This window comes from Poromitra crassiceps (genome assembly GCF_964638095.1).
Source record: "Poromitra crassiceps genome assembly, contig: HAP1_SCAFFOLD_92, whole genome shotgun sequence".
Taxonomy (NCBI): Eukaryota; Metazoa; Chordata; class Actinopteri; order Beryciformes; family Melamphaidae; genus Poromitra; species Poromitra crassiceps.
In genome coordinates, this window is record NW_028152243.1 from 605,658 (window position 1) to 618,458 (window position 12,801).

Consider the following 12,801-nt stretch of genomic DNA (forward strand, 5'->3'; position numbering starts at 1 on the left):
GCTCTTTGGCTAGTGTGAACGCGAACCGAACCAGCTTGAAAACAAAACAATGTATCCTTTTTGCGTCTGGTCCGAAATGAGGACCCAGACTAGGCTGGGGTGAAAACGCTCTAAAACAAGCTATGCTGGACTGGGCACTGGTGTTGCAGGTCCTAAGTTTCCAAGTGATCGAATCTGCATGCAAAGCTCTCCATCTGTTTTGTTTTTACAAACTTCCTCGACTTTACAGTGCAACTGATTGTCGATCGAGGGTTGACTTTGTCCCTCAACTCAACTCTGCTCGTAGGACCTGAGGTTTCTGTGGTGTAGTGGTTATCACATTCGTCTCACACACGAAAGGTCCCCGGTTCAAAACCGGGCAGAAACAAGGGTTTGCCGTCTTTAGCATTGCTGCCCAAGTCCAGAGGTGAACCTAAGCGAGCTCTTTAAACATCCGACCTTACACCTGAGAGTAGTTTATCAAGTTTCCGAGTATACAGGCAAAAGTTTAAAAATATTTCCTAGAGTTGATGCCCCAGCTCAGTAAGGTTGGCCATTGCTTATAAGGATGGCCAGTCCGCCCGTTTGAGGTATTTTGCAATGAAAGGTCTACAACAGATCAAAGCAAAAAACAGATGCCCCGTGTGAGGTTCGAACTCACGGCCTTCAGATTATGAGACTGACGCACTGCCTACTGCGCCAACGAGGCTCCGGTTTGTCAGGGTCAGGTCAGCTTAACCTGATTGCATTCCGTGACCTGAGCAATTGTGGTGTTGAATGTGTCCCTGTGTTAGCGTCTCAATGCAATCCACATTTGAGCATTGCCTATGCTACTTCTTCAAGTGAAACAGTCAGGTGTGGTTACCCCTTTTTTTCTCACATTCTAAATGCTGCAGGCTTGAAACCGGGCAGCAATGTGAAAGATGTTCCTGTTGTTTGGGAGCTAAACAGATGTGGAGAATGAGGCAAGGTGTTTTTATCGTCCTTGTGAACTGTAAAAACTCACTAGAATGTGTTTCTGTGGTGTAGTGGCTATCATGTTCGCCTAACAAGCGAAAGGTCCCTGGTTCGAAACCAGGCAGAAAGAACTTTTCTCAGGCACAAAGGGTTGATCTGAAATGTGCCATCGTCATGCCCATGGCCAGTTCAGTTGTGTAACCCTAACCCAACCCTAGACAGTCTACTAAGGGGGTGCCATGGCACGAGTCCGATACCTCACGAGTCCGACACCTCACGAGTCCGAAAAAAGAGGCTAACTTCCCCCAGACCCTAACCCAAAACCTAACCTCTCCCACCCCCACGCCTAAACCTAACCTCCCCCAGACCCTAACCCAAAACCTAACCTCTCCCACCCCCACGCCTAAACCTAACCTCCCCCAGACCCTAACCCAAAACCTAACCTCTCCCACCCCCACGCCTAAACCTAACCTCCCCCAGACCCTAACCCAAAACCATGAGGTGTCGGACTCGTGAGGTATCGGACTCGTGAGGTATCGGACTAGGGGGCAGTCCCCACTAAGGGTGCTTTCACGCCTACCTCATTTGGTTCACTTGACTGGCACCAGACTTCGTTTCCCCACTTGGTGAGGTTCATTTGGGCAGGTGTGAATGCAGCAATCGAACACTGGTGTGGACCAAACAAGCGTACCGAGACCTCCTTGAACAGGTGGTCTCGGTACGCTTCCAAATTAAGTCTAGTATGGTTAGTTTGTGGTGTGAAATTGACCCAAATGCAGGAAGCCTCGCACATTTTTGGATGAAACGAGCCCCCCTTGCCAGCTGGGCTATGTCTAACTAGGCTGAGGATGAGTATTTTATGGTTAAAAACAACATATACATTTTTCACATCAAGTTTTGGTGACAGGTGAAACTGCGTGGATTATTTTGGGGGGACTTTTTTGCATGATTGCAGTCGTCGGCAGAACAATAACGTTATAGGCTACCTCGCGTATGCAAATGGCAAGGAGGTGTCATCCGAGCCAGCTCCTTCTGTGATAAGATTGATTGCAGCCTCTTCATTAGGCTATTTATTATTATTTTTTATTTTCAGGTGGTCATATGCGTCTCCATTATAGTAGCCTATTGGCAGAAGTTGAACGGGTTTTCTTTTTTTTTTACCAAATTACTGGAGTCAGTTACCGCTTGTTAATATCAGCCCGACCTTCGGGTTTTGGGTCGCAGTCTTTGATTGACAGGTACTATAGCATGCTTGGCACATATGGAAATGTCGGTTGGGATCTTGTGGATACACAGCAAGTGGAGTGACAGCAATCGGTTCAGATTTGGGGATTTCAGAGTGGTCTAAAAACAGACAGGTCTGTTAAGAACCTTATAGGCATTCACTGCATGCTGTGACCTGGTGTCTCCCTTCCTCTGTGTGTGTGCGCTCATGCATGTGCATACACAAACACACTCAATGAGCCTGCATACGTATATGCATCGCCTACGCACACACTGGTCCCAACCGACGGGAGGGAGAGGGGGGAAAACAAAATAGGATACAACATTGTCCAACGGACACACACACGTTCATATAATTTCAGCCGTCAAAAGATCTCTGGGAGATTACTGGCCTCCTTGACAATCTGGAAGCGTTGGCAGCCCTATTTGGTCCGCTTGCTCTTTGGCTAGTGTGAACGCGAACCGAACCAGCTTGAAAACAAAACAATGTATCATTTTTGCGTCTGGTCCGAAACGAGGACCCAGACTAGGCTGGGGTGAAAACGCTCTAAAACAAGCTATGCTGGACTGGGCACTGGTGTTGCAGGTCCTAAGTTTCCAAGTGATCGAATCTGCATGCAAAGCTCTCCATCTGTTTTGTTTTTACAAACTTCCTCGACTTTACAGTGCACAGTGCAACTGATTGTCGATCGAGGGTTGACTTTGTCCCTCAACTCAACTCTGCTCGTAGGACCTGAGGTTTCTGTGGTGTAGTGGTTATCACATTCGTCTCACACACGAAAGGCCCCCCGTTCAAAACCGGGCAGAAACAAGGGTTTGCCGTCTTTAGCATTGCTGCCCAAGTCCAGAGGTGAACCTAAGCGAGCTCTTTAAACATCCGACCTTACACCTGAGAGTAGTTTATCAAGTTTCTGAGTATACAGGCAAAAGTTTAAAAATATTTCCTAGAGTTGATGCCCCAGCTGAGTAAGGTTGGCCATTGCTTATAAGGATGGCCAGTCCGCCCGTTTGAGGTATTTTGCAATGAAGGGTCTACAACAGATCAAAGCAAAAAACAGATGCCCCGTGTGAGGTTCGAACTCACGGCCTTCAGATTATGAGACTGACGCGCTGCCTACTGCGCCAACGAGGCTCCGATTTGTCAGGGTCAGGTCAGCTTAACCTGATTGCACCCCGTGACCTGAGCAATTGTGGTGTTGAATGTGTCCCTGTGTTAGCGTCTCAATGCAATCCACATTTGAGCATTGCCTATGCTACTTCTTCAAGTGAAACAGTCAGGTGTGGTTACCCCTTTTTGTCTCACATTCTAAATGCTGCAGGCTTGAAACCGGGCAGCAATGTGAAAGATGTTCCTGTTGTTTGGGAGCTAAACAGATGTGGAGAATGAGGCAAGGTGTTTTTATCGTCCTTGTGAACTGTAAAAACTCACTAGAATGTGTTTCTGTGGTGTAGTGGCTATCATGTTCGCCTAACAAGCGAAAGGTCCCTGGTTCGAAACCAGGCAGAAAGAACTTTTCTCAGGCACAAAGGGTTGATCTGAAATGTGCCATCGTCATGCCCATGGCCAGTTCAGTTGTGTAACCCTAACCCAACCCTAGACAGTCTACTAAGGGTGCTTTCACGCCTACCTCATTTGGTTCACTTGACTGGCACCAGACTTCGTTTCCCCACTTGGTGAGGTTCATTTGGGCAGGTGTGAATGCAGCAATCGAACACTGGTGTGGACCAAACAAGCGTACCGAGATCTCCTTGAACAGGTGGTCTCGGTACGCTTCCAAATTAAGTCTAGTATGGTTAGTTTGTGGTGTGAAATTGACCCAAATGCAGGAAGCCTCGCACATTTTTGGATGAAACGAGCCCCCCTTGCCAGCTGGGCTATGTCTAACTAGGCTGAGGATGAGTATTTTATGGTTAAAAACAACATATACATTTTTCACATCAAGTTTTGGTGACAGGTGAAACTGCGTGGATTATTTTGGGGGGACTTTTTTGCATGATTGCAGTCGTCGGCAGAACAATAACGTTATAGGCTACCTCGCGTATGCAAATGGCAAGGAGGTGTCATCCGAGCCAGCTCCTTCTGTGATAAGATTGATTGCAGCCTCTTCATTAGGCTATTTATTATTATTTTTTATTTTCAGGTGGTCATATGCGTCTCCATTATAGTAGCCTATTGGCAGAAGTTGAACGGGTTTTCTTTTTTTTTTACCAAATTACTGGAGTCAGTTACCGCTTGTTAATATCAGCCCGACCTTCGGGTTTTGGGTCGCAGTCTTTGATTGACAGGTACTATAGCATGCTTGGCACATATGGAAATGTCGGTTGGGATCTTGTGGATACACAGCAAGTGGAGTGACAGCAATCGGTTCAGATTTGGGGATTTCAGAGTGGTCTAAAAACAGACAGGTCTGTTAAGAACCTTATAGGCATTCACTGCATGCTGTGACCTGGTGTCTCCCTTCCTCTGTGTGTGTGCGCTCATGCATGTGCATACACAAACACACTCAATGAGCCTGCATACGTATATGCATCGCCTACGCACACACTGGTCCCAACCGACGGGAGGGAGAGGGGGGAAAACAAAATAGGATACAACATTGTCCAACGGACACACACACGTTCATATAATTTCAGCCGTCAAAAGATCTCTGGGAGATTACTGGCCTCCTTGCCAATCTGGAAGCGTTGGCAGCCCTATTTGGTCCGCTTGCTCTTTGGCTAGTGTGAACGCGAACCGAACCAGCTTGAAAACAAAACAATGTATCATTTTTGCGTCTGGTCCGAAACGAGGACCCAGACTAGGCTGGGGTGAAAACGCTCTAAAACAAGCTATGCTGGACTGGGCACTGGTGTTGCAGGTCCTAAGTTTCCAAGTGATCGAATCTGCATGCAAAGCTCTCCATCTGTTTTGTTTTTACAAACTTCCTCGACTTTACAGTGCACAGTGCAACTGATTGTCGATCGAGGGTTGACTTTGTCCCTCAACTCAACTCTGCTCGTAGGACCTGAGGTTTCTGTGGTGTAGTGGTTATCACATTCGTCTCACACACGAAAGGCCCCCCGTTCAAAACCGGGCAGAAACAAGGGTTTGCCGTCTTTAGCATTGCTGCCCAAGTCCAGAGGTGAACCTAAGCGAGCTCTTTAAACATCCGACCTTACACCTGAGAGTAGTTTATCAAGTTTCTGAGTATACAGGCAAAAGTTTAAAAATATTTCCTAGAGTTGATGCCCCAGCTGAGTAAGGTTGGCCATTGCTTATAAGGATGGCCAGTCCGCCCGTTTGAGGTATTTTGCAATGAAGGGTCTACAACAGATCAAAGCAAAAAACAGATGCCCCGTGTGAGGTTCGAACTCACGGCCTTCAGATTATGAGACTGACGCGCTGCCTACTGCGCCAACGAGGCTCCGGTTTGTCAGGGTCAGGTCAGCTTAACCTGATTGCACCCCGTGACCTGAGCAATTGTGGTGTTGAATGTGTCCCTGTGTTAGCGTCTCAATGCAATCCACATTTGAGCATTGCCTATGCTACTTCTTCAAGTGAAACAGTCAGGTGTGGTTACCCCTTTTTGTCTCACATTCTAAATGCTGCAGGCTTGAAACCGGGCAGCAATGTGAAAGATGTTCCTGTTGTTTGGGAGCTAAACAGATGTGGAGAATGAGGCAAGGTGTTTTTATCGTCCTTGTGAACTGTAAAAACTCACTAGAATGTGTTTCTGTGGTGTAGTGGCTATCATGTTCGCCTAACAAGCGAAAGGTCCCTGGTTCGAAACCAGGCAGAAAGAACTTTTCTCAGGCACAAAGGGTTGATCTGAAATGTGCCATCGTCATGCCCATGGCCAGTTCAGTTGTGTAACCCTAACCCAACCCTAGACAGTCTACTAAGGGTGCTTTCACGCCTACCTCATTTGGTTCACTTGACTGGCACCAGACTTCGTTTCCCCACTTGGTGAGGTTCATTTGGGCAGGTGTGAATGCAGCAATCGAACACTGGTGTGGACCAAACAAGCGTACCGAGATCTCCTTGAACAGGTGGTCTCGGTACGCTTCCAAATTAAGTCTAGTATGGTTAGTTTGTGGTGTGAAATTGACCCAAATGCAGGAAGCCTCGCACATTTTTGGATGAAACGAGCCCCCCTTGCCAGCTGGGCTATGTCTAACTAGGCTGAGGATGAGTATTTTATGGTTAAAAACAACATATACATTTTTCACATCAAGTTTTGGTGACAGGTGAAACTGCGTGGATTATTTTGGGGGGACTTTTTTGCATGATTGCAGTCGTCGGCAGAACAATAACGTTATAGGCTACCTCGCGTATGCAAATGGCAAGGAGGTGTCATCCGAGCCAGCTCCTTCTGTGATAAGATTGATTGCAGCCTCTTCATTAGGCTATTTATTATTATTTTTTATTTTCAGGTGGTCATATGCGTCTCCATTATAGTAGCCTATTGGCAGAAGTTGAACGGGTTTTCTTTTTTTTTTACCAAATTACTGGAGTCAGTTACCGCTTGTTAATATCAGCCCGACCTTCGGGTTTTGGGTCGCAGTCTTTGATTGACAGGTACTATAGCATGCTTGGCACATATGGAAATGTCGGTTGGGATCTTGTGGATACACAGCAAGTGGAGTGACAGCAATCGGTTCAGATTTGGAGATTTCAGAGTGGTCTAAAAACAGACAGGTCTGTTAAGAACCTTATAGGCATTCACTGCATGCTGTGACCTGGTGTCTCCCTTCCTCTGTGTGTGTGCGCTCATGCATGTGCATACACAAACACACTCAATGAGCCTGCATACGTATATGCATCGCCTACGCACACACTGGTCCCAACCGACGGGAGGGAGAGGGGGGAAAACAAAATAGGATACAACATTGTCCAACGGACACACACACGTTCATATAATTTCAGCCGTCAAAAGATCTCTGGGAGATTACTGGCCTCCTTGCCAATCTGGAAGCGTTGGCAGCCCTATTTGGTCCGCTTGCTCTTTGGCTAGTGTGAACGCGAACCGAACCAGCTTGAAAACAAAACAATGTATCATTTTTGCGTCTGGTCCGAAACGAGGACCCAGACTAGGCTGGGGTGAAAACGCTCTAAAACAAGCTATGCTGGACTGGGCACTGGTGTTGCAGGTCCTAAGTTTCCAAGTGATCGAATCTGCATGCAAAGCTCTCCATCTGTTTTGTTTTTACAAACTTCCTCGACTTTACAGTGCACAGTGCAACTGATTGTCGATCGAGGGTTGACTTTGTCCCTCAACTCAACTCTGCTCGTAGGACCTGAGGTTTCTGTGGTGTAGTGGTTATCACATTCGTCTCACACACGAAAGGCCCCCCGTTCAAAACCGGGCAGAAACAAGGGTTTGCCGTCTTTAGCATTGCTGCCCAAGTCCAGAGGTGAACCTAAGCGAGCTCTTTAAACATCCGACCTTACACCTGAGAGTAGTTTATCAAGTTTCTGAGTATACAGGCAAAAGTTTAAAAATATTTCCTAGAGTTGATGCCCCAGCTGAGTAAGGTTGGCCATTGCTTATAAGGATGGCCAGTCCGCCCGTTTGAGGTATTTTGCAATGAAGGGTCTACAACAGATCAAAGCAAAAAACAGATGCCCCGTGTGAGGTTCGAACTCATGGCCTTCAGATTATGAGACTGACGCGCTGCCTACTGCGCCAACGAGGCTCCGGTTTGTCAGGGTCAGGTCAGCTTAACCTGATTGCACCCCGTGACCTGAGCAATTGTGGTGTTGAATGTGTCCCTGTGTTAGCGTCTCAATGCAATCCACATTTGAGCATTGCCTATGCTACTTCTTCAAGTGAAACAGTCAGGTGTGGTTACCCCTTTTTGTCTCACATTCTAAATGCTGCAGGCTTGAAACCGGGCAGCAATGTGAAAGATGTTCCTGTTGTTTGGGAGCTAAACAGATGTGGAGAATGAGGCAAGGTGTTTTTATCGTCCTTGTGAACTGTAAAAACTCACTAGAATGTGTTTCTGTGGTGTAGTGGCTATCATGTTCGCCTAACAAGCGAAAGGTCCCTGGTTCGAAACCAGGCAGAAAGAACTTTTCTCAGGCACAAAGGGTTGATCTGAAATGTGCCATCGTCATGCCCATGGCCAGTTCAGTTGTGTAACCCTAACCCAACCCTAGACAGTCTACTAAGGGTGCTTTCACGCCTACCTCATTTGGTTCACTTGACTGGCACCAGACTTCGTTTCCCCACATGGTGAGGTTCATTTGGGCAGGTGTGAATGCAGCAATCGAACACTGGTGTGGACCAAACAAGCGTACCGAGAACTCCTTGAACAGGTGGTCTCGGTACGCTTCCAAATTAAGTCTAGTATGGTTAGTTTGTGGTGTGAAATTGACCCAAATGCAGGAAGCCTCGCACATTTTTGGATGAAACGAGCCCCCCTTGCCAGCTGGGCTATGTCTAACTAGGCTGAGGATGAGTATTTTATGGTTAAAAACAACATATACATTTTTCACATCAAGTTTTGGTGACAGGTGAAACTGCGTGGATTATTTTGGGGGGACTTTTTTGCATGATTGCAGTCGTCGGCAGAACAATAACGTTATAGGCTACCTCGCGTATGCAAATGGCAAGGAGGTCTCATCCGAGCCAGCTCCTTCTGTGATAAGATTGATTGCAGCCTCTTCATTAGGCTATTTATTATTATTTTATTATTTTCAGGCGGTCATATGCGTCTCCATTATAGTAGCCTATTGGCAGAAGTTGAACGGGTTTTCTTTTTTGTTACCAAATTACTGGAGTCAGTTATCGCTTGTTAATATCAGCCCGACCTTCGGGTTTTGGGTGGCAGTCTTTGATTGACAGGTACTATAGCATGCTTGGCACATATGGAAATGTCGGTTGGGATCTTGTGGATACACAGCAAGTGGAGTGACAGCAATCGGTTCAGATTTGGGGATTTCAGAGTGGTCTAAAAACAGACAGGTCTGTTAAGAACCTTATAGGCATTCACTGCATGCTGTGACCTGGTGTCTCCCTTCCTCTGTGTGTGTGCGCTCATGCATGTGCATACACAAACACACTCACTGAGCCTGCATACGTATATGCATCGCCTACGCACACACTGGTCCCAACCGACGGGAGGGAGAGGGGGGAAAACAAAATAGGATACAACATTGTCCAACGGACACACACACGTTCATATAATTTCAGCCGTCAAAAGATCTCTGGGAGATTACTGGCCTCCTTGCCAATCTGGAAGCGTTGGCAGCCCTATTTGGTCCGCTTGCTCTTTGGCTAGTGTGAACGCGAACCGAACCAGCTTGAAAACAAAACAATGTATCATTTTTGCGTCTGGTCCGAAACGAGGACCCGGACTAGGCTGGTGTGTGAAAACGCTCTAAAACAAGCTATGCTGGACTGGGCACTGGTGTTGCAGGTCCTAAGTTTCCAAGTGATCGAATCTGCATGCAAAGCTCTCCATGTGTTTTGTTTTTACAAACTTCCTCGACTTTACAGTGCAACTGATTGTCGATCGAGGGTTGACTTTGTCCCTCAACTCAACTCTGCTTGTAGGACCTGAGGTTTCTGTGGTGTAGTGGTTATCACATTCGTCTCACACACGAAAGGTCCCCGGTTCAAAACCGGGCAGAAACAAGGGTTTGCTGTCTTTAGCATTGCTGCCCAAGTCCAGAGGTGAACCTAAGCGAGCTCTTTAAACATCCGACCTTACACCTGAGAGTAGTTTATCAAGTTTCCGAGTATACAGGCAAAAGTTTAAAAATATTTCCTAGAGTTGATGCCCCAGCTGAGTAAGGTTGGCCATTGCTTATAAGGATGGCCAGTCCGCCCGTTTGAGGTATTTTGCAATGAAGGGTCTACAACAGATCAAAGCAAAAAACAGATGCCCTGTGTGAGGTTTGAACTCACGGCCTTCAGATTATGAGACTGACGCGCTGCCTACTGCGCCAAGGCCAGCGCTCATGTGTCGAGGTATCGCGCCTACTTGTAGTGAAGAGCGCCCCCTAAAGCGTCGGTTCGAACCCGGCCTGCACGTTTTTATCGGCAATGTTAGTGCTACTGCTAGCATTACCATTCCGTGCAAAAGCTGTTTTTACTTGTAAATGCATATATACTGCTGTCAGCCCTCCCTGTAATGAGTGGTCACACGCTCAGAATTGCCACAGTTGGATTTGTCCCTATCCAGCGTCCCTCTGCAGTCTCCTCCAAGGCACACCCCCAAACGCTTCGTTCACGCAGAGGGGAATCTGGGGGAATTGGGACGTCACTAGCTTGGCCTCTCCTGCATACTGCGCGGGTCTCTCTCACAGGCCTCACATAAGCTACCTGCATCATTTAGTCTATAGCCACAAAATTAACACTTCTAGCTGGAGCGACGCCAACTGTACGTGATCCACCAACTGCAGAGGTGCATTCGGTAAGTCGCATTTTGAGATGTCCTCTTTAGCGTAGTACTGTTACGATAACTCGCAACCTAGCGTGCTGGTCCACAGACGCTAATCTGATTGGGAACTGTTAGTTGAATGAGGTGAAAAATGAAATTCATTTCATTTTATATTGTCCTTTGTATCATGACTTGAGAGAAACAATGTTTAAAAGAGTCCATACTCCTGAGCTAAATATGATAGATAGTGAGAATGGAGTAATACTCGAATTTCTTTTTGATAATATTTTTGCATTCTCTGAATTTCTTTCTAAAGCATGGGACAGGAGGAGAAGGTTGACGTATAACTGATAAAGTAGAGTTTATTTTTTTATTTTTATTTTCGTTTTATTTTCGTATTCAGTGCAGGTATGTATGAATGTATATGTATGTATATGTATAGGCATATTATGTCTGCATGTATATATACTCTCTAATTTGGGCTGCACTGAAAGCTTCTGGTTGGGTAACATACCAGAATGTTATGTTTTGTTAAATATTGAATGTTGATGTGTCTGATAATCCCATGTGGGATGGGTCATGTAATTGTCCTGACACGAAAATAAAATATTCATTCATTCATTCATTCATTCATTCGTTAGTTCTGAATATATTATAGAAACAGGCTATTCTTGGGAAGCGACGAGATGAGGAAGTGAGAACTCCGTCACAACAAACGGGGTTGCTATATTTATATAGGTATATTGTCAGTGTCTTATATTCTACTGTTCGCTAGCTTATCCTGAAGTAGTAGCCTACCTGCATACATAATTTATATAAGGTGTTCCTAAGCCTTATCATAGTTATGATGTTTCATTAGGCCAGTGATCTGATAGATAGATCAATTACTTTATCCATCCCCAAAGGGGAATTGCAGTGTTACAGCAGTAACCATACCATTTATCACAACAGATACACTAAGCATAAGACCACACCTACCCATACACACATTGATATAGTAAACGCAATATGTACAGGTTCAAGAAATAAACATGTGCAAGAATCCTACTGCACTACTATGTATTAAAAGAGATAGCATTTGCGTTTAGATAAACATTCTGCTTGCCTTCCCTGTTCTTTTGTTGTTATACTTTTTTGATGACTTCAACATTGTCTTTTTTACTAGATATGGAGCCAAATTTTAGGAAAAGGGCTGATGGGACGGTCATTTTAACTGACTCTCATGATGCTGGGCGGGTGAAGAGGAGAGCCCAGCCATGGTCACGTCCTCTTCCACCAGATGAGCTGTTGGCGTCAGCACGGCAAGCTGCAGCGGAGCAAGGCCTGAACACTGAGGATGAGGCGTGTGTTCTGGGTCTGCATAAGCTGCAGGTTGGCCCTTTCAGGGGGCAGACTTTCAGGTGGGTCCTTGAGAACGCACTGGGGTTTGGTGGGTACCTGGTGGCGTCAATGATCAGGGAAAGTGAGAAGGGTGAGGTGAAGGAATCGCTCAACAACAGGGCAAACAAGGAAGCCTTCCGGCGCTACATTGAAAGGTTCCCTGAGGGCCGGGAGGCTATCTCCATAAGGCTCCATAAACAGGCTCCAAGCACCCAAACATCATCATCTGCATCATCTGTCGCCGGTGCTTCACCCTCAGCCTCAGCCTCAACCTCTGCCGCAGTATCCACCAGCCGGTTACCAGCGCCCGTATTACCACCCACCAGCCGGTCCCCAGCCTCTGCTGTGCCACCCACCAGCCGGTCCCCAGCCTCTGCTGTGCCACCCACCAGCCGGTCCCCAGCCTCTGCTGTGCCACCCACCAGCCGTTCCCCAGCCTCTGCTGTGCCACCCACCAGCCGACCCCAAGCCTCTGCATCGGCATCCACTAGTGGTGCCCGTTCCACCATGCGTGTGCCAGTCACGTCATTGCGTGCATTGCTGGTGGGAAAGAGCATGAGCCAAAGGAGCCTTGACATGTCTGTCAGAAGACTTGTCTCTCCTTCTGCCTCCAGGTTTCAGCCTAGTAAGTCTGATGTAATTAAAGGTGTGTGATGCCAATAGTAATATGAATACATACATATAGATTTTTCTTTTAAACTCAATCATTGTTGTCTTCTCTAGTCATTCCAGCAGTGCCAGCACGAGGCTCATCATCACCATCTGCAGCAGTGACGTCTGGACTGGAGCCACCGTGTGCCGTGGATGACAGGGACCTGGTCATGGCAGCAGAGCATGTGGAGAAGGCTATAGCAGCACGTGAGATACAATTCAGTTTGATTAAATCAATGA